Source organism: Petaurus breviceps, unplaced genomic scaffold, assembly GCF_028583685.1.
Source record: "Petaurus breviceps papuanus isolate PSGF00001 unplaced genomic scaffold, PetGlider_PUasm1.0 90434, whole genome shotgun sequence".
NCBI lineage: Eukaryota > Metazoa > Chordata > Mammalia > Diprotodontia > Petauridae > Petaurus > Petaurus breviceps.
In genome coordinates, this window is record NW_027187251.1 from 2,208,524 (window position 1) to 2,231,731 (window position 23,208).

General features: G+C 39.6%; 1 pseudogene; it reads right to left on the minus strand.

The window, feature by feature from the left end:
- Positions 1 to 13,965: 13,965 nt before the first annotated feature.
- Positions 13,966 to 15,072, minus strand: LOC138177560 (actin-related protein 2/3 complex subunit 1A pseudogene; annotated as a pseudogene).
- Between the last annotated feature and the right edge of the window lie 8,136 nt (positions 15,073 to 23,208).

Genomic DNA, 23,208 nt, shown 5'->3' on the forward strand with positions numbered 1-23,208 from the left:
TTACCACAAGCTCCTCTTTCTGTATACAAGGCATCACCTGTATCCTGTAGGGTAAAGAATTCTGGGACAATCTCTCTCTCTCTCTCCATCTTTTTGATGGGGGAAGGTAAGGCAATTGGGGTTAAGTGATTTGCCCAAGGTCACACAGCTAGTAAGTGTCAAGTGTCTGAGACCACATTTGAACTCAGGTCCTGCTGATTCCTGGGCTGGTGCTCTATTCACTGTGTCACCTAGCTGCCCCTGGGCTAATCTCACTTTAACAATTAAATGTTGCCAACAGTACCAATTTGAGTGAAGAAAACCTGGGAGAAGTTAACTAGTTAGATGACCTGCTTTGTCCAATAGAATTATGTTTCAAACAAGTTTTTGTAATTTTTAAATTCCTTTCTTCTGTTGTAAAAAACTAATTCTGTAAATCATTCCTTGACTTTGACATCTGAGGAGTCAGATGATATGTTTTGATATGCAAATGATAGCTTTGCAAAGTAAATAAATGTTTGGTAATTTTGTACCTTGGTTTCTTTTTATTTTAGATAATTAATTTTAACAACCGATATAAGAAACTCCTTGGTGAAGAAGCTGCCTTTCCCAATGCATGTTGGCACCTTTTTTGCAACTTATGATCTTATAGTAGTATAAGTAAGCATATACTGGTTTGTAGTTTTATAGTAGTATACATACTATTTTCTCCATATTTTTTTATTGTGACTAACCATATGCATGCTGAAAGTGAAGCAGACAGAGCTTAAGTAACTATCCAGGGTCACAGAGCTAGTAAAGGTCTGAGACTGGATTTGAACTTGGGTCTTCCTGACTCCAGGTCCAGCATGCTATCCACTGTGTCACTCTGTCTCAAACTGCATAGCTTGTAGGCATCTCAAACTTCACATGTACAAACAAGACTCATTTTCCTTCTCCACAAAATTCTCTGCTCTTTTGAACTCTTCAGCTGTTGAGGACACAAGCATCCTTACCTCCCGGTTGTTACTCTCACTCCTCACTTCTATCTCCTAGCTTCTCTGGTTTTCTCTAATACTAAGATCAAATCCCACCTTTGGCCTGTGGCCTTTCTTGGTCTCTCTAACTTCTAATGCCTTTCCCTCTTACATATATCTTGCATGTATCTAGTTATTTACATGCCATCTCCTCCTTTTTAATGTGAGCTCCTTGATGGCAGGATCTCCCTCAATCCCTGCTTTCTTTGTATATCCAGCACTTAGCACAGTGATAGGCACATAGTGGTTTCCTATATCAGTTGTTAAAATTAATTATCTGAAATAAAAAGAAACCAAGGAACAAAATTACCAAACATTTATGATTTACTTTGTGAAGCTAGCATTTGTATTTATCTTGCATATAAGTCAATGTACATGCCTTTCTTCTGGTATTCCTTTCTTTTCTTTCGATTATTCAGTCACCATGCCCATTGAATTTTAAATTTCAGCTCTCCTTTGATTTAATTTACAACTACATACCATCATCTAGGAAAACATTGCTATTAAAATGGTCTTTTTCAGTGGTGGAAATTTAGAAATTAAAAATTAAACTGGTAATTTAAAATTTGGAAATGAAAAAGAAGTGCTAGTTACATAAAGACCATCACATATACTGAATATAAAGCTATTTATCCAAGTCAGTAGCAAAATGAAGTTAAGGAAATTATATAGATTAAAATGAACTCTCTCACTGGGAGTGAGATATCTCAGTTCAACTATAAGAGAGAAAGAGGTCCCTGACTCACCCAAGGGGAAATTCTCTGAAGTCTCTAATGTGGTGTGCCAACTCCTTCCCAGAATTGTTCTCTCCCTCCAGGGATCTCTCCCTGAAGAAAACCTGGAACATGTGTCCTCTCCTGATACAGAAGCAAGATGTAAAAGGATCTCTCCTCTTACCAACTCTGCTTCTCATACAGGCACAGAGTATTAAGTAATCATTCTCCACCAATAAGGAGAATCTTATGCAGATAGACCTGAGCCTGGGTTACACTAATACACTGGATGACAAAATCAGAATTCACCTCTTTATCCTTTTTCCTCCTCAAAAGAGAAGAAGCATGGAATAATAAAGCATTGGATTTAAAGGAAGACCTGGGTTTAAATCATAACTCAGTCATCTGCTAGGTGTGAGAAGTTTAAATGACTTGTTAGAGGGCAAGTCACAACCTCTCTAAACTTCAGTTACTTCTTGTGAAAAATGAGGATAGTAATATTGTCTACCTCACAGAATTGTTATAAGGATCAAAGGGGATGATACATGTAAAGTGTTTTTTAAAATATTAACGTACTACATATAAATAGCTATATAAATTAGAAAGGTTAAATGTAAGAAGATAAAATGTAATAACCTTTTCTTGGGTTCAAGAAAAATCTAGTTCACAAGTACAAGATGGGAGGGACATTGCTAAGCAGAAATTTGTCTGAAAAAAATCCAGGGATTTTAAAAGTGGAATGCAAGCTCAACATAAATCCACAATATGCAATCAAAACCCAAAAAGTTAATGTGTACTTTTGCTACATTAAAAGCCAGGAATAAGGCAGCAGTGGGCAAAGTGCCTGGCTTCCAGTCAGGATGGCTAATCTTCATAAATTCAAATCTGGCCTCAGATACCAAACTAACTGTGTGACCCTGGGCAAGTCATTTAATCCTGTTTCCCTCAGTTTCTCATCTCTAAAATGAGCTGGAGAAGGAAATGGCAAACCACTCTAGTATCTTTGCCAAGAAAACCCCAAAAGGGGTCACAAAGAGGCAGACTCAACTGAAAATGACTGGACAACAACAAAGGCAGTAATAGTCCTCAAGTGTCCCCGATTAGACCATGTCTGGGTTGCATTCAGTTTGAAAAACCACATTTTAGGAAGGACATTACTCAGAGAAGGATAAAGAGAATGGTGAGAGGCTTCAAGTCAATGACATGTGAGAATCAATTGAAGATCCAGGTAATTTTAGCTTGACGCAGTGAAGACTCCTTGGAAACATGTAACTGTCTTCGTGTGTTTGAAAAGCATGAATTATGTGGAGAGGGATTTGACTTGTTCTGCTTGGTCCCAGAGGGCAGACCCAGGAGCTGAGGGTTGAATTGCAAAGTGGAACATAAAAGCTTGAATTCAGGGGAAAACCTCCTAACAATCAGAATTGCTTCCAGAGCAGCAGGCTTCCCATCACCGTACATCTTCAATCAAAGGCTGAATGTCCACTTCTTGAGTAGTTGTATTAGGGATTTTTTTCCTCAATTATGGGTTGGACTAGACAGTTGCTGAATTCTTTTCTAACCTTGAAACACTCTGATTACATTAGAGCATATTTTTTTGTATCCCTGGCACTCACTTTGCATAACTCCTGGAACATAGTAGGTGTTTAATACTTAGTGACGACTTGATTTTGTAATTTTTTAAATGATATTTTTCCCAATGTTTTCCAGTTTGAAAATTATTATTGTCTTTGATGGAGAAGCAAAAAAGATAACAAAACCATAGATTTAGAGCTAGATGTCTAGATTTAGAAATCTCTCTCTGTCTCCCTCACATCCACCTCTTTAACACATATACACCTACATTCCCATGCAAGTTAAAAGGGACTCAGTGACTTCAGAGGTCATCTAGTCCAACACCCACATTTAACAATGGAAACTGAAGCCTAGAGAGATGAAGTAACTTGCCTAAGATCATCATCATCATCATCTTCATCATCCAGCATTTATATTATGCTTTAAGGTTTGCAAAGTCCTTTACAAATATTATCTCATCTGATCTTCACAACAATCCTTACAACAATCCCCACTTTACAGATGAGGAACCTGAGGCTAGAATGTCTATGATCATATAGCTAGCAAGTATCCAAGGTGGGATTTGAACCAAGCTGCATTCAGCATTCTAGGCTATTGTGCTACCTGAGCAATAAGATAGTAAACTGGACATGTGCAAGTAATTTAGTATTTTGACCAAATAAAGCTTACAATATATTTAATTTGATACATATTAAATGTTATACATGACCATTATTATGCTTCATATTTGGTAGGTAAAAATGTGAAGCAATCCACACAAATTACTGTAATTAGCATTGCTTTTAGCCTGCCTAAACAAATTTTTACAGTCTTTTTCAGGGGTCCATGAATGGTGTCTTGATATCTTACCCTGACACCATTGTCTAGCATAATTTTCACCTCTCTCTTATATTTCTTTGTCTCTGTCTGTTTTGCATCCACACACACACACACACATACCCATGTGAGTTAAAAGATAATGAAGGTTATAGATCCTGTTCTCAATAGCTGAAATCCTCATGGTCTGAAGGGCCTTGACCACTCAAGTGGAAGGGCTAGTCCTGGATGTCCTGGGTGCCAAAGAAGTCAAGGCATGAAGATTTTGGTCCATGTAACTGTGGATAAATGACTCTGATGTGGGGAGGGGACAGTAGCCACAAGGGAGAGGAACTAAGGAAGAAACTGGAAGGAAGAAGTGAATCTATACTTGGGTAGTGATGGGATGCTTGGGGTGTCTATGTTTGTAACATCAGTTTGTAAAATCAATTTGTAAAATCACATCCCTCCCCCACAAGCCTCAGAGCATTGACTCTGTCCCTTCCCCCTGCCAGCACTCTGCCTAGCAACAATTCATGAACTGTTTATCTCCCCCTAGTATAATGGCCAGCTGCACCTATGAATCCTTCAATGCACTATCTGTAAGTTAACTCCTCAGCCAATTATACACATACCAAATCCCCATTAGCCTTGGTTCCCAATATCCATCTTGTCAAACATGACACTGATGGGTGGCATACTAGGCACTTCTCAGTCAGCCCTGACTGCTAGCTGACTTAGTGAAGTTTCAAGCCTATAACCACATCTCCAGGTAGCCCCCCACCTTGGGCTATTTCCCAGTGAATTATGGACAATGCACCTTCATAGTAGATTATAAAAGTGCATGTTCCTTTAAGCACTGACTACTCCTTAATTCCTCCCTAATCCCACCTTTACTCACCTAGTTAGCATAATTGACATCTGATTTACTACTGTAACTCTTTATAAACTATGCCTATTACTTTTTTAAGGTTGCAGGTTCCTTAAGAAGTCTTGCTCGCTGTAAAGCGTAACAATAAACTTTTACAAATCCTGACTTAAAAGATTTCTTGGGTCCTATGAATTCATTCCAGACTGCCCACTCAGAACTCTGGTCATTGGAGGCCCTGAAACATCTATTTTTCCCTTGTCATTCTGGAGTCCACAAAGGGACAAAAGTCTGAGGTCTCAGTCTTGGAATCACGGTAAACTCATTTCACCTCCTCCCTAACTCTCTATAGTTGGGTTTTCTCCCCCTCAAGCACCTAGGAAGGCTTGTGGGGATGTGGGCTACAGTCTTCAACAGACCTGGGCAGGTCTACCTTAGACCTTGGCATACTTCCCTCTAGACAGGGGATGCCTAGTCTGGGAATATTTTCTGGTAAAGCTTTTCTTCTGGGACACCAGGATCTGAGAGCAGGGATCAACAGGGACTCTTTGGCTTAAGGGCAGGAAGAAAGGATGGTCCAGGTTCCCCTAGCACCTGGGGATCTGCCCCTAGGTTATCTTAAAGCAAGTCTTACCTGGCCTCCGTTAGCATCTATCTGGAGGCCAAGCAAATACGTGATTTGTGCCGAGGATTTCTGACAATCCTCTGTGAGCTTTTGGAACCTTCCTGTCAGTTTCTCTATCTGTTCTGTTTTTGTGTTGCTGTGTGAATGAGTGTGAGTGAGTAATCTATCACCCTGTAAGGTTTAAACTGAAGCTGGACTGCTGGACATTTCTTTGGAATGTTGTTATCTCTTTCCCTCCTCCTCCCTCCCCCCGATGCTGAATGAAGGCTGGAGAGGGAGAGAAAGAGAGGAAAATATTGTCTGGTTTAGGTTATATGATGGTAAATGCAAGTCTAAGAGTGTAGGAGAAGTATCAGATCAGAATTAGAAAGAAACAAGGTGTGTGTGGTTTTAAAGGGGCTTTAATCAAAGTCCAACAGAAGGATGAGTAGACAGAAGGAAAAGCAAGAAAGTTTAAGCTTGTAGCAAAGAAAAGAGCGTGGGTAGGAAGTTCAGACAGGTATATGTTATTTACTATTGAAAAGTGTGAACAGAAGTTTTAAGATTTTTAAAAGTTTGATAATCTCCTCCTCTTCATTCCACTCTGGCCAAGTGGAATGAGGAGAAGGTGATAAGAAAGGGAAGGAATCTTCTCCCCTCAGATCAAAGAGGCAACTTTTAACTATTCCCTGCCTAACCTAAAAGAGGAAAGTTTTGTGTATCAGAATGCAACTGAATGGCAACTGAATACATTCTGGTTATTTTTGAAGAATGTCGCCCCTAATTTGATGCTAAAGATAAGGCAGAATTTATTATAATATTTGGTACTGAGGCAAATTAGGAAAATACATAGATCTGTAAAAGAGACGCCTCAGAGGTGAAGCTTTGAGCTCTCCAGTACAGAAGGGGACACCAGGGTCCCACTCACTCGACTGGCAGATTCAAAGCTCTCATTTTCCAAGAAGTTTCTAAGAAGTGGACACATAAGTGAAATTTATGGGAGTAAAAGTTAGAACAGCTAAAAACATTTGAGCGGATTTTGTTAAAGCCTCTCCCACCTGATCAGATTAAGGAAAGAGAGTGCTGAAGAATAGTAGGGAATTTGAGTTACCCTTCCCCACTTGAAAAAAAAGAGGGGGGGAGGCATAGCAGCTATATTGAGGGCCCCACTGGCAACAGCCCTGGGCCCCTGGGTACCCTGAAGCCCACACCACTAGGCATGCAGATGACCCCCTCTCCTTTCAAACCCCAGGGGCCACAACCAGGCTCTGCAACTGTGGGGAGAGGAGAAAAGCCTTTGCACTTGGTAAGCCCAATTTTCTATCAATAATTTTTGTATGTGAAGATTTGGAAATGCAATTAATGTTATAATGGCACTGTGTTATCATGGTATCTCTAAATTGCAAAATCCTCTTATACTGTAAAAATTGAGTGACCATTGTCAGCCAGAAATAGCATTAGATAAAGCAGTTTTCTTTTTTTTCTGTTATATTGTATTTTTATTTTTTTGTTAAATATTTCTTAATTACACTTTTAAAAAATGCTTTATTAACTTCTGACTTACATCACTCACTTCCGCCAGATTTTGAGTTACAAAATTTCCCCTCGTTTTCTCCCTACCCACCACCCTAAAATAGCAGTCCCACAGGATATCCCCTCCTCCAATCTGCTCTCTCCCATATTTTCTCCCATATGCCTTTTGACTTTTCCAGTGGATCTCTATGTCCCAGTGCCTGTATATCTTATTTTCCAATTACATGTAAAATAGTATTGATAATATATATATTTGAATATTTGATTTTAAAACTTTGAATTCCAGATTCATTCCCTTCTTCCCTTGTCACCCTCCCTTACTGGGAAGACAAGCAGTTCAGTATAGGTTATACATGTGTGGCTAATGCAAAATAATAACATAGCTATTTTTCCCTGGCTATATTTCCCTCCCTCCCATCCCACCTCCCACTTGTTCTATTCTCCACCCCTATCCAGTCCCTTTTCAAAAGTGGGTGCCTCCAACCTCCCTCCCCCCCAGCCTGCCCCCTCTTCCATCATCCTTCCTCTCATCCCCCTCCTCCCCTACTCTCCTGGAGGGTGAGATACCCTATTCAGTGTGCACTTCACTCCGTCCTCAAGCCAAACTCAATGGGAACAAGGTTGACCCATTCCCCCTTGCCCTCTTATTCTACCCCTCCATTGCAATCATTTTCCTTTGCCTCTTATATATGAGATAATTTACTCCATTCTGTCTCTCCCCATGTCCTCTCATTATATTCCTCTCTAACCTATTAATTTCACCTTTTAAGTATCATCCCTTACTGTTAAATTGGTCCTGTGCCCTCTATCTATGTATACCTGTAAACATATATACATACATTCACATATGTATTCATATGCCCATATACCCTGATATATAGACATATATATTTCTATTCCCTTCAACTACTGAGAAAAGTTTCATCAGTTACAATTATTATTTTTCCATGTAGGGATGTTAATAGTACAACTTTGATAAGTCCATTATGATTTCTTTTCCCTGTTTACCTTCTCATGCTTCTCTTGCTTCTTGTATCTGAATGTCAAATTTTCTATTCAACTCTGGTTTTTTCAGCAAGAATTTTTGAAAGCCCTCTATTCCACTGAATGACCATATTTTCCCCTGAAACATGATACTCAGTTTTGCTGGGTAGGTGATTCTTGGTTTTAATCCCAGCTCCTTTGACCCCCACAATATCGTATTACAAGCCCTTCTATCCCTCAGTGTAGAAGTTGCCAGATCCTGTGTTATCCTGATTGTGTTTCCACAATATTCAAATTGTTTCTTCCTGACTGCTTGTAATATTCTCTCCTTAATCTGGGAATTCTGGAACCTGGCTATAATATTCCTAGGAGTTTTCATTTTGGAATCTTTTTCAGGAGGTGATCGCTGGATTCTTTCAACCTCTATTTTGCCCTCTGGTACTAAAACATCAGGGCAGTTTTCTTTGAGAACTTCCTGGAGGATGATTTCTAGGTTCTTACTTTGATCATGGCTTTCAGGTAGTCCAATAATTTTTAAATGATCTCTCCTGGATCTATTTTTCCAGGTCAGTGGTTTTCCCCATGAGATATTTCACATTGCCTTCTATGTTTCATTTGTTTGGATGTGTTTAATAGCATCTTGATTTCTCATAAAGTCATTAGCTTCCATTTGCTCCAATCTAATTCTGAAGGAATGATTCTCCTCAGTGAGCTTTTGAGATTCTTTTTCCATCTGGCAAAATCGGCTTTTTAAGGCATTCTTATCCTCATTGCCTTTTTTGAGCCTCTTTTGCCATTTGAGTTAGTCTGTTTTTTAAGGTGTTATTTTCCTCAGTCAGGCTGTTTACTCTCATTTTATAATTTTCTTGCATCATTCTCATTTCTCTTCCCAATTTTTCCTCCACTTCTCTTATCTGCTTCTTAAGGTCCTCTATGGCCTGTAACCAGCTCCTATTTTCCTTTGAAGCTTTTGGTGCAGGAGTTCTGACTTCACTGTCTTCCTCCTGTTCCATGCTTTGCTCCTTTTTGTCCCCAAAATAGGAGTGTAATGTTCTGTCAGTTTTGTTTCCTTTGCTTGGCCATGTCGTCCCTCAGTCACTTGACCCCTGGGCTTTTTGCCACAGTAGGACTCTGCCACCAGACAGGGGAGCTTTCATCCCAAATGCTGGGGTTTTCTCAGCTGCCAAAGGTATTAGATGGGTTCCCTCTCTGAGGCCTCCACATGCTCTGGCAAGCTGGACACACACCCCAGGACCTCCACCCTGGACTGCAATCCAGATCCAAGCAGGTTAAAGCAAGAGCAATTATCCCTCATATTGGTTGCTTAGTCCCCCTACAGTCTGCAGGCCAGGAGTTGAAGCTGCCACGTGGCACTGTCTGGTGGTGCTCGGGTCTCTGTGGCTTCTCGCCCTGGGGGCAAAAGCCAATGTATTCCCACTTGCTGGGTCCCAAAGTCCAGACTGCACTGACCTCTCACTTTGTCCTTCTGGATTGCCACAGCTGCTGGTGATCTGGAGTCCCTGCAGCCGGTGGTTGGTCAGACCCACCCTGGGGCTAAAACCTCTGTCTCACGGAGGGCCTGGGCTTAGCTCCCAGAGCACTGCGCTGGCCGATTACTGCCAGCCTATGGCTGTCCTCAGCATGAGGTTAGCTTCTCTGTGTTATTTTGTGGGTTCTGCAGCTCCAAAGTTTGTTCAGAGTCCCCTTTTTACATTGATTGGGGAAGGTGGAAGCTGGAGCCACTTGGAGGTAGTGCTTCTACTAAGCCATATTGACTCCGCCCCCTCAGTTAAGACTGTTTAAACTTGTAAGATTGTTAACTGAGCTATTTTGGCTACTGTTTTAATGCTAAAACCTAAAACTGTTAATTGATTACTATATGTGGAAAGGAGGAGACTGAATGAAAACTTTATTCTGACTAGTATAATGTCCCTTTCATGACAGTCCTCCTGCATGTATGATGCTGTAAAAGTGCCAAATCCCCTAGAAAATATATCTATTAGGCAAGGTCATTCAGCCTGGGAAAGGAACTGGTTTTAGGCATGTAGTTTTTAAATGAATCTAACTTGCTAAGAAGTTTCAAAAGATTAGAAGGGATTTCTATAAATTGGCTCTTATGCAATGATAAATTTAGATTTCAGAAGGAAAGATGGTAAATAGAATTCCTTACATTTATGAGACCTGATAAATCTTTATTGCTCATTGCAGCTCCATGAAAATAAAAATAACTATACCTGGCCCTAAGCTGTGATTGGTGAAGCTTATTGTTTAAGGTAAAAGGCACTTGGGACCATAACTAAATTTTATTTTGAGTTTGAATTTGGGTATAGTTGTCTGCATTAAATCATACAGTGTCTGAGAGAAAATGCCACAAGCCACTCAGAGGGAATGTGATCCTGTACTGTTGACAAGTGGAAATATACATTTGTTAAAGGCTGAAGGGACAATCTTAGCCTCTGTCTGGAATGGGATCCCTCCTGGCTCAGTTTACTCATGGAGTTCCTTTGAAAAAGAATGTTTCCCACCTATTCCTGAGTCTACCTATGAGGTAAACAGATGTTGCATGGTTGGATATCTGTGACTTTACCTGAATTTAAACAGTCGAGGATGTTTTATCCTGTCATATTTGGAATTTCACATATCCCTGCTTTTTTCCTTCTTTAGCAGGTTTTTATGATCAAAGCAAGTAGTCAGTGGAAGATATGAGCTCTTTTGTGTTAGCTTACTGGAAAATCTAATATTATTTTTCATTTAGAGTTAGAGCATGTGCAGAAAGTTATACCAATTACTTAAGATTATTTTAAAAGTTTTCAACTAACTTTCTTCATAAAAGTTTAGTGATCAATTATAAATCTTGAAACTGTTTTAAAGGAAGGGAAAATTCTTTTAGAATAATTTTTTAAATCTCTAGTGTGATTTTAAGAGGCCTACTAAAACCTTTATTTGCAAGATAAATTTATTGCTAAATTAATGTAATGGGTTGTAAAGCAGAAGAGATCTTGCTGTTTTGATCTGAATTTGTAGTTATTCCATTATCTAAGCAAAAGTTAGCATTTGTAACTGAATGTATATGTAAAAGATTTAATTTCTGAAGTATCTCTTTCTTCCAGAGTGAACATAATCAGAGGATAAACAAGTTTTGTGAAACAAGGATGTATGACTACTATTTAGCTGTGAGGTTCAAGTCAGGAACCTCTTTAGTTAAAGGCAGTACAGTATGTTAGTAAAAGGATAATAACTTATGAGGTATCTTTTTTATGTAGTATACAGAAATATAAAGGAAAGTGAAATAGTCTGAGTAATGGATTATACTATCACATACTCACCCCACTTATGGTCAATTTCCTCCTACTCCTTTTTGGCCCTTGTTTGTTTAATTTCTTTGCTAGATTTGTGTCTTCTAGGCTCAACACCCTTTACTTGCAGGTGACATCTCAGGCTGAGTACCAACCACTGTCCGAGACCATGACCCATCACCCCATGGACCTGACATCGGCCAGGCTCTGGACACTGGCTACAGACCCAACCCCTTGAATGGTGGGACCCTATGAAGTAGGAGAACTCTACATCCTCCCTCAGAAAGAAGCAGATTGGGAAGCTGAGACCTTTGTCCCTTGTCCCCAAATGATTTTGGGTACCATCTGTTTAAGGGGGGAATGATGGAGTGTTGGGGTGTCTATGTTTGTAACATCAGTTTGTAAAACCAATTTGTAAAACCAGTTTGTAAAATCACATTCCCCCTCAGCCTCAGAGCATTAACTGCCCTTTCCCCTTGCCAGCACTCTGCCTAGCAACAATTCATGAACAGTTTATCTCCCCTTAGTATAATGGCCAGCTGCACCTATGAATCCTTCAATGCACTATCTGTAAGTTAACTCCTCAGCCAATTATACACATACTGAATCCCCATTAGCCTTGGTTCCCAATATCCATCTTGTCAAACATGACACTGATGGGTGGCATACTAGGCACTTCTCAGTCAGCCCTGACTGCTAGCTTACTTAATGGTATTTCAAGCCTAAAACCACACCTCCAGGTATCCCCCTCCCCCTTGGGCTATTTCCCAGTGAATTATGGGCAATACACCTTCGTAGTAGATGATAAAAGTGCATGTTCCTTTAAGCACTGACCACTCCTTAACTCCTCCCTAATCCCACCCTTACTCACCTAGTTAGCATAATTGACATCTGATTTACTACTGTAACTCTTTATAAACTGTACCTATTACTTTTTTAAGGTTGCAGGTTCCCTAAGAAATATTGCCTGCTGTAAGGTGTAAAAATAAACTTTTATAATCCTGACTTAAAAGATTTCTTGGGTCCTATGAATTCCAGACTGCCCACTCAGGGACTCTGGTCATTGGAGCCCCTGAAACACCCATTCTTCCTTCGATGGATAGTAGAATCAGATATCAACAGGGAAGTCAATGGAAGAAAAACCCCTCTGCTAACCCCACCTGGGAAGAAAAAAGGGGAAAAGAATTTCTCCTAAAAAGAAAACAGATCCTTTGGACATATATACATTCTCTAGCAATATCTGCATCTGTTATAGTTTTGCAAATGTATAGTTAGTAAAGTGTACAAATTATTTTTAGTACAGTGCAAGGGAGCTCTAGGGTACAAACCACACACACACATACACACAGAGTGAATTACAAGTACATATTTTCAGATTATTTAATAATCTGCACACATATTTAAAGCAATAATCTCTCTCTTCAAAACTCTCCCTTGTATCATCCACTTTCCACTTAAGTCCTCCTTTAATCTAAACCTTTAAAGTCAGTATCCTTTTTTGTAGATTTATTCTCCTTCCACCTTCTATTTTGAGATCAAGTTATTTTGTTTAGGACATTTTTGGTTCCTGGAGGAAGAAGGTCTTTTATGTTCAATCTTCAGATTCAACTCTTTGGCTGTATATTTGAAGCTAATGTCTCAAATTCTGACTCAGTAGTCAATGTCCACTACCTTCTAAGCATAGGAATTTCTTAACCTTAATAAATAAATGAATGAAGTTCATTCAGTTTCAAACTTTAGCCAGGATTTCAGAGTCAATGGTATCTGTGGTGTGTACCTTCTCTCTAGTTAGACTGTGAAGTTCACCAACACAAGAGTTTTATGTAGAAGCAGGGACCAACCTCAATACACAATGGGCTCTCACCAACAATAATCTCTCTAAACTGCATCTTATAGTCTGTTCAGCTACAATAATTTAACTTCAGTATTGATCTTGGATTTCTCTCACCCTCACCCCTAGCTCTCTCTGTCTCTCTATCTCTGTCTCTATCTCTGTCTTTCTGTCTCTATCTCTCAGTCTCTGTCTTTCTCTTTTCTTACCCTAAACCCAAAGGCTAACCAGGTGTTTAGTTCCTCCCTCACTGAACTTACCATCTATGTTCCCAGTCCCTAATTAGGTATAGTCATTTTCCCTTCCTATTTCCATTCCTATACTGGGGATTAGCTTCTCCAAAGACTGATCTCTAGGTGCCTGTTTCTTCTCAGTTAGACATTATTAGAGCATGTCCTCTACTTAGTTTCATTTTATAAAATATTTGGTGCAAAATAAGTCAGACTTTCTGAGTCAATTGTCACTGCACTTGTAACCTGCATAAGGAGACCCAGTTTAAAAACAAAAGGGTAGACGATAGAAAAGAGTTGGGGGAGGAGGATCTTAAACCTCAAGATAGGAATGTTTTAGCAAAAATATCAGTCTTTGGTGTTTCTGCAGATCAGGGACAGAATAGAATCTGTAGTAATGAAGGAGAATGGAGCAGGGATGAAGGAGGGATTACTCAGTTGTAGCAAATAATGTGGGAAGTTCTTGTCATTGGATCATCTTGGGAATGGAACCATTTATTTATAAGGGGAGAATTATAACTAGGTATTCATAAACCAGGAATTATCTTTTTTTTCTATAACTTTTCATTTCTCTGTTGTTGTCCAAAGTGTCTAAAGTCTTGAAATCCCAAATTGTCATTGCTCTATCAATGCCAGTGGTACAAAATTTGCGGCAGTCTTGCTTGTCCACTTCATAAATAGAAACTTGGGTGATGTTTTGGTGTAGCATGTCCATGTTTTGGAAGCATTCCATGGCAGAGATGTTGCTCTGGTTGCTCTGTTTTGGAATGTCTAATTTGGAGACGAAGGTCAAGGAGCCACGATAATCATAATTAAACAGCATCAGGCAGCAGTCATGGCCAGCAGCCACCATACTATTCTCAGGGACAAATGACACACTCTGGAGTGGGAGGAACTCTGTTTTCAGCTGTGAAACCATCATGTTTTTGGAGGCATCGGCAACTGATACAGTACTATCGTGGCTGACCCAAGCGAGGCGGTTCCCAATTGGAGAGAAACTAACTCCATGTACCCAGCCACTACTTCTGGTACCACCAAACTCTGACACCAGTTGACCAAAAGGCATCTTGATACCCCATGGAGTACTGGCTGGCTTTTCATCAACTTCTTCAATGTAGGCAGAAAAAAAATCTGCATTTGAAGTCACAAGATCCATCAGCCAGCAAAACATTGTTGGGGTGCCAGTCCAAACTCAGGATGGTAGAATGAATTGGCTTTTTTATGTGTTTGCTCACCCACCAGTCACTTTCAGACTCAAAGTAGCACACAGAAATCAGTCGAGCTCCATTACCTACAGCAAATTTATTCTCCAGGGGAGACCATTTCACAAAGGTGGCTTCATGGTTAATCCTCAGGAACACAGGGTTGGTTTCCAGATGCCATCTTTCTGACTCCAGACATAGGCATCACAAGTTACAATTCGATCGCTCTTGGAAGCTCAGTCAATACCTGTGATGTGTCCATTGTGTTCCTTCAGTTCATGGGCGTTCACCCACTGGTTCCCATTCTTCTTGTAAATGTGGACTTCATGATTATTAGTACTAAGGGCAATCTGAGTATGGTGTCTGTTCCAAGTTTGGAAGGTGATTGGCTCTAGTAAAAACTGATGTAAGGACATTATTCTTAGTGTTTTCAAAAGGGAAAAATATGGGATTATTCGAGGACTCTGGTCAGTCAATGTAAATAAGCTCCTGTGGGTGGCGGGAGGAAGTTACTTCACTTTTAAAAACCACATTGGGGCAGAGTGAATAGAATACCTGGTCTGAAGTCAGGAAGACTCATTTACCAAAGTACAAATTTGACCGAAGATACTAGTTGTGTGAACCCGGAGGAGTTATTTAACCCTGTTTGCCTCAGTTTCTTCATTTGTGAAAAGAGCTAGAGAAGGAAATGCCAAACCATTCCAGTATCTTTGCAAGAAAACCCCAAATCGGGTCATGAAGACTTGGACATGACTAAAAACTACTCCACAACAATAAACAAACATACAAACAACACAAACAGAGAATGGGGAAAGTATAATTAGAAAGCTGGTTTTTTTTTTTGTGTGAAAAAGACATGAGTCTAGTGGATTGAAAGTTCTTTCAGGGTGTTCAGTGTGATGTGGCAGCCAGAAGGATTAATGTTGTTAGTGTTATTAATGTTTATAGCAGTCAAATGTTCAGAATGAGAGAGATGACCATTCTGCTGAAGTGTTTTCTTTCCAGAAAACATCTGTAGTGTGATGTTGTTCTGGGTGCTACAATTTAGAAGGCAGATTGATAAGCTGAAGCATGTCCAGAAGAGGGCAGTAAGGATATTGAGAACGATGGAGATCATGAGATATGAGTATTAGTTGAAGCAACTGGAGTTGTTTAGTCTGGGGAAAAAGAGATTAGGAACAGGAAGCATGATTACTGTTTCTGAGTATTTGAAGGACTTTCTGTGGAAGAGGGGTTAGGTTTATTCTGCTTGGCCTCAGAGGTCAGGAACAGGACTAGTAGGTGAAAGTTTCAGAGAAGCATATTTTGGTTCCACATAGGGAAACGTTTTCTAGCAATTAGATTCTGTGGAAATGGAATGGGCTGCCTGAAGAGATAGTGAATTCCTTCTTCTCACTAGACTTCAAGTTTGAAGAATGTTGTCCAAAGGATTCATGATTTATGTTGGAGTTTGAGTAGATAATCTATAAGATTTTATAACAGGGGAATTTGATGTCCTTAATCAAGGGTTCCTTGAATTGCAAAGGACCTCAGAGCTCTTCTACTAATCCTTGTCTTGATTTGTTGTTTCCTGACTTTGGACACTGTGTCACTGTGCCCCAGGAGATGGACAATGGGGATAAGGAGTGATTGCCATCTCTTTTGACCCAGCCCCCCTGGCTAACAAGGGTTCACTTGAAGGCAGGCTTAGACAAGGCTATGATTTCAGAGGCAATGAGATCCTTGCCCCCTCCAAAAAATCTTTCTCCCACCTACTGTGTCTTGCCTGAAATTCTTTTAAATTGACTGAGGCAGATTCTTTCATTCCACAGTTATGCATGAAAGTTTTAGAAATGCAAATGCATAGAAAGTATTTGGTATGAATGAGTTTCAATCAAAATGAAACTTATGTTATAGGTCTTTTCCAGGTTTTGATAGGAAAAGAAATTTAAAAAGCAGCAAGGTACTGGGTACCTGAAATGTGGGAGGATGATCATCTCCTCTCCCCCTCTCCCACCTCCCCTCCCCCCAGCTGGGTAGGAAGTGGTGATTTAATGAATAATTAACAACAACAATAATAATGGCTGACATTTACATAGCACCAAAGAACTGAAAATCTCACCTATATTATCTCATTTGAACATTTATCAATATTAAAACCTTGTCTCATGCTAGCCCTGTATCCTTGCTTAGATAGAAGCTGTGAGCAAAAATATTTCATACCCTTTGTACACTGTAGCAGGAGCCACAGTCACATTTATTTAAGACTGTCTTTTCAGATGAAAAACACCTTTCCTGGCCTGAAACAGTAACCCAGTTCTTTTCTAGAGTTTGTTTGATCATCTGGAGTGACCTGAAATGGATGACATTTCTCTTTTCTTTTTCTAATCAGGTAAACTACAAAGACTTCAAAAGTATCTGATCCCAAATTAATATTACCTGTTTTCTTTTTTATCTAGCAATAGGACAAGAGAACTTATTAAAATTTAAGAAGTTTTATGTGCTTCATGTTACAGGCTTTTTTTCCTTTCCCTTTTTTCTCTTCACCTCCCTCAGCAGGTTTAGGGGGTAGATTCAGTTCTTTTTTTCTTCTTCTTTATTTAGTCAGTGTCAAGGAAACCTTTACCTCTGCGCTCTGAATACATTCGTACATTAGATACTACAGGTATAAGAGCCACAGACAAACCAGTTTGGAAAGTTGGCAAACTAAAAACAGATTTTCAGGTCTGATGTACAGCATGCTAAGTTTTCCTTAACTAATTTTGGTCACCACATTTACAACAGAATGAATGGCCACCAGAAGGAGCTAGAGTGTAAGAAATCAACCGTACAGAGTGGTGAAGATGGAGTTGGGGACAATATTATTTCAACCAGTACCTTCACTTGTATTTAAAATCTAAAAAAATCTTTCTCTAATTATATTCTATCAATTGTCCTCTGTCTGCCTTCTCAAGTATATCTACAGAGCAGGCAGCACCAGAGAGAGTGGCTAGTGACCAAATTTATTTATTCTTTGTATAGAGTCAATTCAGTTCTAGATCCTTAAAGAAGACTGTGTATGACTTTGAAATATTTTGGTTTTGTATATAATCTATATTAAATGGAAATTTACCAGTGCTTTCTTTGTGTTATGTGTTGACCCAGCCTAAGAGGACTTAGTTTCAAATCCTGCCTCTAATGCTTACTACCTACATGACCTTTAGCAAATCATTTGATCTTCCTGAGACTTAGTTTCCTGAGGAATTTTACTAGATAATCTCTGAGTTCCCTTCCAAATCTAAATCTATGAACATATGACAAGGACTGGGCAGACAGACATAGAGAGCATGTGGGGAGGCAACACAGAATAAGGCTGGCAAAACAAGCATACCCAATTGGTGTCCCAAATTGTCTACATTGTTTTTGAAATGGAAAGATCAGTACTTCTTGCTAAACTAGGTATTTTGACCATTGTGTTTTAAGGCCCATAGCTGCATATATAATTCTGTTTGGGACTTTGTTTCTTATATCCTACACCTTTTCATTTCAATAAAACAAGACTGCTATGTGTTTCCCATGCTCCACATTCCACTTTTTTGTCTCCATGTATTTGTGTAGGTAGGCCTGGAAAGTCTCCTTCTTTGTCTCTACCTCTTACAATCCCTAGCTTCTTTCACAAAGCACTATTCAGGTGCTACCTCTAGGTGATGATATTCCTGATTGCCACCCGTCCCCAGCCGTTAGATCAGAAGAGTAACCCAAGATACTTAGGAACATGGAGAAATACAAGTTGGTTTTGAAGGAATCTGGCCCCATTGTAGACATAAGAGGAGTATCTAGGACCTGACTATAAATTCTGGGAGGAGGAAGAGGAAGAGGAGAAGAAAAGGAATAACAAGGAAAAAAAGAACAAGGATACAAGAAGGAGAGAAGAGGAATAACAAGAAAAAGGAGAAAAGAAGAAAGAAGAGGAAGAAGGAGGAGAAGAGGAATAACAAGGAAAAAGGAGGAGGAAGAACAGGAGGAGGAGGAGGAGAATAAGAAAGCATACATAGAGGGAAGTGTTTTTATAGTAGTAGCAGTGTGATTATGATTGTATTGGAAGAGATCTAACAGATATTTTATGATGTGAATGAGTTCTGAGAGTAGATACTAAGCACTGCAAGCTGGCTCTGACTGTCAGACTTTATAGAACAGAAGTCACCTCCGGATAGAGGTAGCTAGAATGTACTTACAGTTCTGTGAGATCCATTACAAAGAAAAATAAAGGTTTAGCTTTCTCCACAATGCCTTGTGCTGGCAGGTGCTTGTATATATTGCTACTTCTCTTTTCTGTTTTTTTTTTGCTTTACATTTAAAAATATAAACATAACTCATTTCTGATGGCTAGCTTACTATTGATTTGTACAGGAAGGGCAATGGAGAATGTCAGTGACTAGTTGAGATACACAGAACTCAAAATAACAGCGGATTAAACTTCTGTAAAGATGGTCAGGATAGGGCTCTGAAGAGAAAGTGAAAACTAATCTTATAGTTTTGATTATTAATCATTTTAAAAAGTTCTACAGATAGAGAGGAATGACTCACATGAACTGGGACCATTTGCCCTTATGTTATTAAATTAGAGTCAGACAGGGGTGGCCAGGTGGCTCAGCGAGTAAGAGCACCGGCTCCAGTGTTGGGATGACCTGAGGATCAAATCTGGGCTCAGATACTTAGCATCACACCCAGAAATAACTGACCATGTAATCTTGAGCAAGTTACTTAACCCCGATTGCTTTAAAAAAAAAAGTTACCATGTAAATTGCTTTTGGGGTGGCTAGGTGGAGCAGTGAGTAAAGAGCCAGCCCTGGAATCGGAAGGACCTGAGTTCGGTTCCGGCCTGAGACACTTAACACTCACACAAAAGTACTAGCGTGTGACATTGGGCAAGTTACTTAACCCCAATTGCCCTCCAAAAGGCAAAAAATGAATAAATAAATAAATTAGAGTCAGATATGGCTTAGGAGAGGGGAGCCTCAGTGAAAAACTCCGATTTCCATTGAGGGTTGGAAAGTCTCACCTCGTGGGACTGCCTAATGGAAGAAACCAGGTGTCATCTGGAATTTGCCCCTACCATTTATCCATTGGGAGGAAGGACTAAGTAAGAGCAAGTAGCTTTGATTCCCAGTTTCTTGTATACTGCTTACCCTAGCCTCACAGCAATATCTGTTGGTTACAAAAGTACTTTTTATTTAGTTATCTGTGTACATAGAATATGCTTCTGGTGGAATAGGAGCTGCATGAGGTGGAGATAGTTTCTTATTTCTTATATATCTGGAATAGAACCTAGTGCAATGTTTTGTACATAACAGCTGCTTAAGAAATGTTTGTTGAATATAAACTTATAGAATCACATCTCCAGAAATGGAAAGAAAGGCAAGTTAGTAAAATTTCTTTATTTTACAGATAGAAAATTGAGGCTTGTAGAGTTGAAATGACTTGTTCAAGGCTACATAAATGTCAAGTGGCAGAGCTGGGATTTGAATTCTGGGTATTCTGGTTCCAAATCCAGTGTTCTACTGTTGCAGACAATAGTATAATTTATATAGGGTTTTAAGCCCTTTATATTTATATTATTTTATTATATATTATCTATATAATATATATTATTTTGCCCTCACAATTATACTAGAAGATTGTCACTACTATTATCCTTGTTTTATATATAGGAAAACTGAGACAGACAGAAAATTAAGTGACTTTCCCAGGATCACACAACTTGTAAATGTTTGAAGCGAGATTTGAATTTAGGTCAGTCTTCTTATACTTTACATTTCCCTTCTCCTCCCTCAGCCCACCCCCCACAATACTCTGAAATCCAGCAACAATGGCCTTTTTGCTGTTCCTTGAACAAGACATTTCATTTCTAGATTTTAGGAATTTTCACTGGTTGTTTCCTATGCCTGAAATGCTCTCCCTCCTCACCTCTTCCTCCTGCATCCCCTGGCTTCCTTCAGATCCCAGCAAAATCCCATCTTCTACAGGAAGATTTTCTCAACCCCCCTTAATTTTACCTCTGTTAATTATTTAACCTTATCTTTGTTGATGATTTCCAATTTATCCTGCATATATAATATTTGTATATGGTTATTTGTATGTTGACTCTTCTCCTCCTCCCCAGCCCAGCCCAGCCCAGACAGTGAGGTCTTTGGTAGCAAGAACCCTCTTTTGCCTTTCTGTGTCCTTAGTTCTTAGCACAGTGTGTGACATACTGTAGGTGCTTAACAAATGTCTGTTAACTGACTGACTCCAAGTTAAGCTTTCTAACCACTAGACTGTGCTACATTTTTATCTCATTTGTTGTCTTTTAAAACTCACAGAATCACAGACTAGAAGACCTTACAGGGGCATTCGGGATCATCCAGCTCAATCTTCTCATTTTTACAAATGAATAAATTGAGATAAAGAGAGATTAAATGATTTGTCCAAGGTGATAAGAAAGTAAATACTTCTGCTGCCCATTTCCTAACCATTCACTGTGATGTACAGGAGCTTTAAAGAGGCAAAATTCAGGCTTGAAGTTGAAGAGAGCTTCCTAACAATTAGAACTATCTGAAAGTAGAATAGCCCACCTGATGGTAGGAGCGCTCTCACTAGATGTTCTTAAGCAAATGTAATGGCGAAAATTTTGATAGTGATTGGGTTCTGAGGGGGTGACCACAGTGGAACATGCATAAACATCTCGCCTCTTCTGGTTGGCCCCAGGATCAGGCCATTTCCAATGACATATATGTTCTAGTATCATGTTAAAGTAAATCCAAAACCAGGTGTTCTCATTTGGTCCTTTGTTCCCTTGTGATTGTTAGGGATGACTCTGGAGCTGAATACATGCTCTGACCTTTTGCTGAAGGTCCCTTATAGCTACAGATTCCTGCTTGGTTCCTTAATCCCTGTGATAATGAAGAGGTTAAGATGATTGAGCTGAAGTAACTACCCATTGAATGAGACTTTAAGATGAGTGACTCTCCCTCCCTCCCTCTCTCTCTCTCTCTCTCTCTCTCTCTCTCTGCTTCTGTCTGTCTCTGTTGCTCTCTCTATCCCTTTGGCTTTGCCTCACTGTCTGTCCTTGTCTCTTTCTCTCTCTGGATCAGGTTGTTTCTCAAGCAAACTCTTAGACTTCTAGTGAAGGAGAATGAATATTTCTCTCCTCCTCCCAGCAGCTGCTCTGCTGTGGCTGAAGCAATGTAGCAGCCAGTGGGTATACCTGCCTGAGTGAGTCTGGTGAGATCTGGAGAGTCTGGTGAGATATCAGATCTCTTTGACTGACTCTTCTCTTTTATGTTTCTTTCCCTGAGCCTGGAGGATCAAACAGAGATCTTAAGAGACAGATGTTTCCCATTTTGGTTTCTAGCTACCTTGTAAGCTTAAGAGGTCTGGAGACATTGAGAAGTAGGAGTGTTGGATGACCACCGACAAGAATGTGACTCACACATGTCTGACTGGCCAGAAGACATGGATCTTGAGCACATCCCTCAGGTGGTATGGCTCCAAGGTGAAAGTGAAATATCTGTTTAGCAGTACCACAAAGTGCATTCTCCTTGGAGAAAGAAAATCTATTTCTATATCTATGCAGGTAGGTGGTTCAGTGAATAGAGCACTGGGCCTGGAATCAGGGAGATTTATCTTACTGAGTTCAAACTCGGCATCAGACACTTACTAGCAAGTGAACCTGGAAACGTCACTTAACCCTATTTGCCCCAGTTTCCTCATCTGTAAAAAGAGCTGGAGAAGGCAATGGCAAACCCCTCCAGTATCTTTACCAAGAAAACCCCAAATGGGGTCACAAAGAGTCAGACATGATTGAATTAACAATAATAAATATCTATCTATTTATCTGCCAATCTAGAGTTGGATTCTTGTGGGCACATTTTAAGTATTTTTCAATGTGTGTTTATGATTCTTTTGTGTTTTAAACATTTATTTTTTTGGTGGAGGAAAAAATACTATTCTATACTTGATCCAGGTTGTTCATTAGGGAATTTTCTAGGAAGTACCCTGTTAATCTCTTTTTGGGAGACTCTAGACATGAACCAAACCTAAGCTTTGTTTATAGAGATTTGTCTTCAAGTGTTTCAAGAGCTATCGGGAAAGAAGAATTATATACACACAATTGCATTGTATATAGTCTGTGGCCTTTTGCTGATATCTCCTGTATGCTCATGTAGAAAGTAGGAATGCTCAGTGAACACTATTATTAAATTTGGTGTACAGAGATTTTCCTGGAATAACTACCTGTAGGGGCATTATAAGACAAAGAGGAAGAAAAGCCTGCTCTCTCTTAGGGGTCGTTTCCCTAAGTTTGAGCCTGGACAAGTTTCTTAAGCTCTCTCAGTTTCAGTTTCCTCATCTGTAAAATGGGGATAATAAAAGCACCTACTTCCCCAGGCTGATGTGAGGATCAAATGAGACAAGATAAGTGAAGGGCTTGCAAACTTTAAAGTGCTATATAAAGGCTAGTTATTATTTTCCCGAGGGCTCATCTTCAAATATCTTTTCTAAGTCACAATCTCCTTGGGTCTGTTTCCTTATCTGTCAAAACGAAGGGGCTGGATTAGATGGCTTTAGACTAGTAGATCCTTAAG